The following is a 5809-nucleotide window of genomic DNA, read 5'->3' on the forward strand; positions in this document are numbered from 1 at the left end:
CATTTATTGGGGAAACTGACGATCCTTCCTAGCCGACTGAATCCACATAGATCCCAGTCACTTTCAAAGCCAGCAACAAGCAGACATCAGGCTCAACCTGATGCCGTTGACTGGCTACGGAAGAAGGGCAAACGCTAGAAGAAGAAGAAGGCGGATGCAATATCATTTGGTTTGAACTGAGAGAAGCATGCAGGAAATTGTGTCCCACCCTAGATGTTCCAGGACTGGGGGAAATATAGGCTCTATAGAAGAAGTGGGAGGTTCCTGCTGTCTTAAGGTTTAAGAAGACAATTTATAGTTATTGTAATAGTCACATTATTTGGCAGTAGGGTTAACTTTGTGTTGGCCTATTTACATAATCATTGTTTTGTCTGAGACCCGCCCTGTCTGCAGGGCACTGGTACCAACAACTTTGAAATATCCCTTTGGTAGGATTTGCTGTATCATACACAACATCACCATAATTTAGGCCCTTTGACATTATTTGTATATAGCTGTGCCACTGGTTGCTTCTTTTTTCCCTGGTATAAGCTTTTAAGAGAGTCAACATATCAAAGACTCAGCCTATGTATTAAAAAGACTCAGTCTGTGATTTAGAAAGTTTGAGATATTTAATCAATATTTCCCCTCTCATAGTGATTAAATAGTGATTTATATGACTACAAATTAATCAGTGTATATAAACACCATTTCCACCATCAAAAGACTGTGTCCCATCCCACCTCCCCCCAGAAGCTGAATATCCACCCTCACCCTCACCTCAGGGTTTTTACTTTGGTGGCCTACTCCAAATTCAGTCAGATCCTGCTTTGAGTTTCCCTTTCTGTTCTTCTTTCTCAACTTCTGTTTATGAGTGGGATCATTCCATACTCATCTTTATCTTTCTGAAAAATGTGGAATGCTGCATGAATCTGCGAGTCATCCTTGTGCAGGGGCCAAGCTAATCTTCTCTGTATCCTTCCAGTTTTAATGTATGTGCTGCTGAAGCGAGCACGTAAGTAAATATTTTAAAGAATTCATCCTGACTTTCCTGGCAACCCAATGCTTTACGGAATAGTTTGCCTTATTTCCTCAACTGCTTTCTTTATATGAGTGCAAAATAGAGGATTTTATTTCCCTCTGTGGCCAAACTGAAAATGGCATAGAAAGGAGAACTATGATGATAAGCCCTGACCAGCCCTTCCAGGGAGCTGTGGTGGGCAGCTGGTCTCACGCAGAGCCAGCAGTGAGGTCAGCCATTCACACTCACGTGAACTATTTAAACACACCCCTGAGCCTGTCACCACAATAGAACAAACCTTCCACTTGCCCTCATTCTTTTTTAAATTAATTAATTTTTTTCTTTAACCAGAGCATTGTTCAGCTTTGGCTTGTGGTGTTGCAGGGGATTGAATCTGGGACTTTGGAGCCTCTGGCATGAGAGTCTATTTGCATAACCATTATGCTATCTACCCTCTGTCTGTCCTCATTCTTTGTAGTCCTCCTCACACTCCAAAACAAAACTACTGATCTTCTATGACTATAGATTAATGTGTTCTCCTAAATTTTATTGTTCATTTATTTATTACCACCAGGGATATTGTTGGGGCTCAGTGCTCATGAGTCTACCGCTCCTGGTGGTTATTTTTTCCAATTCATTTTTTTTTTTCAGGTAAATAAAACTTTTATTGAAAACAGAACATGATAGCAAAAGAGAGAGAGGTACAGAAAAACAAACAGGACTGAAAACTGAAAGCTGCTCACATGTTAGTCCTGGGAAAGTGAGAAAAGGTAGAGAAAGATTTTCATGGTGCTGTCTGGGCCAAAGATCCAGCCCAAACTTGCTCCATCTCTGGGCTACAAAATCAAAGCTGTGTCTATACCTCCCAAGCCCCACCTGCAGCCACTCCCATCTGGGTGGTCCTTCCTGCCTCCAACACTCCAGCCCTACCTGCAACCTCTGCCATCTGGGTGGTCCTTCCTGCCTCCAACACTAGACACACCTGTAACCTCTCCCATCTCTGGGTGGTCTTTCCTGCCTCCAACACTAGACACACCTGCAACCTCTCCCATCTCTGGGTGGTCTTTCCTGCCTCCAACACTAGACACACCTGCAACCTCTCCCATCTGGGTGCTCCTTCCTGCCTCAGCACCTCCCCCATATGGACTCAAAATTCTTTTCTGGACTGTTGTATGCTTCACATTGGTTTTGGTCTCACCCCTCCCCCGCCTCTGGGAGATTGTGATATGGCCCCTGCTAGTTTCGCGGGCCCTCTTCTCCCCACCCCCGGAACCCCTACAGACTTTGAGAGTTCTTGGTGCGGCCACCTGGGGAGAAGGATGCAGGACAGATCTGTTTGGTGATTAGTTTGGGTTAGTTTATGAATTGTTGTTTGTGAATAAAGAAAGATGGCTTCTCAGCTCAGCCGTGTGTCTCTGGTCATCTCTGTCTACCGCTGCAAAGCTAGCCTGGCCTGCTGGAGCCCCGCACTGTAACGACAAATGGTGCCCATGTGGACCTGACCTGCGCATCTCTCAGATTACTGAAGACAATTTGGCTACCTATGCACTATGGCCTTCTCTTCTGCTTGTGAAGAGATCGCCAAAGGCCTCTGCCCTTTCTTCACGAGACTGTTTCGCTGTTTCTGGAACACTTATCTCTGGAACACTCTGTGATTTCCGCCCAACGCCAGCTCGCAGGAGCCCAACACCAGCCCACATGAGCCAGCTTTCCGCCGCGTGGCGCAGGGCATTGGGCGTGGGCTCCCTCCATGCTGCTCGGACCCCGAGGCACCTCAGCCCCCGCCTTCTGCACAGCTGGCCGGTCTGCCCTCCTGCTATGAAGTCTGGACAGATCCTGGACCACCTGGAGACTGCAGGCTCCCTGCCAAAACTGGGCCCCCTGGCAGAGATCCTAAACTTGGTCTGAAGGCAGAAGAGCTAAAATACGCAGAGATTCATCCAGAGATCACAACCTACAATTCCTAAAAGTGGAGCTGCGCGGGAGGCCACCTCCAGATGGTGAACCCCCCAACAACTAAGACAGTATAGATCTAAATTCGTGTTTAAAATGGCATGTCTTCGTAACAAAGGTTTCTCTCCTTGTGTATTAAAGACCATGTTTACGTGTGTGTTTAAAGTTTGGTAAACATTAACTTTAAGGTTAAAAATATAACTTTAAGGCTATATTCTTACCAGACAGAGTTAAATGAAAAAGGTTTTCAACGTAATTCTCATAAAGATAAAGTTAACTTACATTCAAATCTGAGTTAAAAATTAGTTAAAAATCAATATATTTTAACTAAGTTAGTCTAAAAAAAAAAACCTGAGCACACCTAGGGTGTGTCTCCATCTTAAATGAGTGTAACAAAAGGATAAATGGACTTATTGATATGTAAAATTATCAAAATTCCCGGAACCCCGACAGACTTCGAGAGTTCTTGGAGTAGCCGTCCGGGGAGAAGGATGCAGGACAGATCTGTGTGGTGATTAGTTTGGGTTAGTTTATGAATGGTTGTTCATGAATAAAGAAATACAGCTTCCCGGCCCAGCCCTGTGTCCACGAGTCTCTGTTTACCACCATGAAGCTAGCCTGGCCTGCTGGAGCCCCGAGCTTTAACGACACTGGACGATGAAGGACGGAGTTTGACACTTCTGTAGCTGCTTCCTGCTGCATGTGGGCAGCTGCCTGGTTGATCCACACTCCTAGACACACCTGTGTTGTCCCTAATACTTCTCTAGCAGGGTAGGGGTCTGGAGAGATGGGGTTTCTGGATGCTACATGTGGTCATCCATGCAGGGAGGTCAGGATGGGATTGTGGCATCCTCTGGGGCTTGGTGGCTGAAAGGTAGCAAATAGGGGGTCAGAGTATAAGCGTAGAGTCAGCTAGAGCTAAGAAACTCAGGGTGACAGGTAGCTATGATACCTCTTTCTATTTTTTTTTTTTTATTTTTAAGATTTCTTTATTGGGGGAATAGTGATTCACAGTCAGTTTTATTTATTTTTTATTGTATAGAAGAGTGATAAATTGAGAGGGGGCACAGAGAGAAAGACACCTGCAGACATGCTCCATTGTTTATACAACACCCCACCAGGCTCAAACCCGAATCCTCACACAAGTCCTAGTGCTTAGTACTATGTGCACTTAACCAGGTGCACCACTGCCTAGCCCTGGTTTTCCTAAATTTTTAATGGCAGAATCATGTATGCAGTTAGCAAAGTAATTGGGAATTCATACATTTTGATGAGTATTTGCATTCTTCTTGTGATTATTGCAAATAAACCTATTTGGGGCTGAGTGGTAGCACACTTGCTTAAGCACACATCCTAAGTACTAAACACAAGGACCCTAGCAAGGACCCAGGTTTAACCCCCCCCCCCGTTCACCACCTGCAGGGGGAAGCTTCACAATTGGTGAAGCAGGTCTGCAGGTGTCTATCTTTCTCCCTATCTCCCCTTCCTCTCTCAATTTCTCTTTGTCCCATCCAACAAAATTGAAAAAATGGCTGATGGGAGCAGTGGCTTTGTAGAGCCAGCCCAAGCTCCACTGATAAAGCTAGAGGCACAAATGACGAGATAAGAGACGGGGACTCCTGTGCAAGTCTGATATGGACATATGTTTTTATTTTTCTTGGTTGAGTCCAGAATGACTAGATAATATGGCAGGTATGTGCTTAGCTACTCAGGAAACTATAAACTGTCTTCCATACTGACTTTGCCCTCTTAACCCACACCAGCACTGCTAGGTCCTCTTTATGCTTGCAAATATTTTGTATGGCTATTTTTAATTTACTAGTGTATGGCCTGTTCGTTGTAGTTTTCACTCCTGTTTTCTTATAACAAATGCCATTGATTCCTATGAATTTACTATTCATGCTCTAATAAGATGCACATGTAGTCAACGGAGTTACAGCTGACTAAACCCTAATTAGTTCCCTGAATCAATAGTGTCCAGATTCCCTAATTTTGAAACAGGCATTCAGAATTTTGAAAGAAGCTTAATCCCTTTGAGTGGTTGACTATATAAACTATTAAAGGCACAGGCTTATTTCTTTGCAAGCCTTTTAAAATTTTATTTATTTATTTACTTACTTATTTATTTTTCACCTCTCCAGTGACCAAAGCCTGTGTTCCCATCCCCACCCCCATAATTAACCACTATAGTTCTCCCACAGTCTTAAAGAAACACAGGCTGACATTTTGCTTTTCCACAGTCTATATTCAATTTTCTATATTCCACATATGAGTGAAAGAGAAGAGAGATGCTGCTTAGTGCAGGACAAGTACAGAATGGTTTCACTCACATGTGGAATGTAGAGAGTTGAGCATAAGAATGTGAACAGGGGAGTCGGGCTGTAGCGCAGCGGGTTAAGCGCAGGTGGCGCAAAGCACAAGGACCGGCATAAGGATCCCGGTTCGAACCCCGGCTCCCCACCTGCAGGGGAGTCGCTTCACAGGTGGTGAAGCAGGTCTGCAGGTGTCTGTCTTTCTCTCCTCTCTGTCTTCCCCTCCTCTCTCCATTTCTCTCTGTCCTATCCAACAACGACAACAACAATAATAACTACAACAATAAAACAACAAGGGCAACAAAAGGGAATAAATAAATAAAATAAATATTAAAAAAATAATAATAAAATAAAAAAGAACGTGAACAGGGGGGTCGCGCGGTAGCGCAGCAGGTTAAGCACACGTGGCACAAAGCACAAGGACCGGCTTAAGGATCCCAGTTCCAGCCCCCAGTTCCCCACCTGCAGGGGAGTCGCTTCACAGGTGGTGAAGCAGGTCTGCAGGTGTCTGTCTTTCTCTCCCCCTCTCTGTCTTCCCCTCCTC

At 44.6% G+C, this 5809-nt stretch overlaps 1 non-coding gene across 1 annotated transcript; it reads right to left on the bottom strand.

Moving 5' to 3' along the window:
* Positions 1–887: 887 nt before the first annotated feature.
* Positions 888–994, bottom strand: LOC132540545 (U6 spliceosomal RNA). Its single transcript, XR_009551743.1, has one exon. It is a non-coding gene; the product is annotated as a U6 spliceosomal RNA (small nuclear RNA).
* Between the last annotated feature and the right edge of the window lie 4815 nt (positions 995–5809).

The sequence above is a fragment of the Erinaceus europaeus genome, chromosome 9 (assembly GCF_950295315.1).
Source record: "Erinaceus europaeus chromosome 9, mEriEur2.1, whole genome shotgun sequence".
In the NCBI taxonomy this organism is placed as follows: domain Eukaryota; kingdom Metazoa; phylum Chordata; class Mammalia; order Eulipotyphla; family Erinaceidae; genus Erinaceus; species Erinaceus europaeus.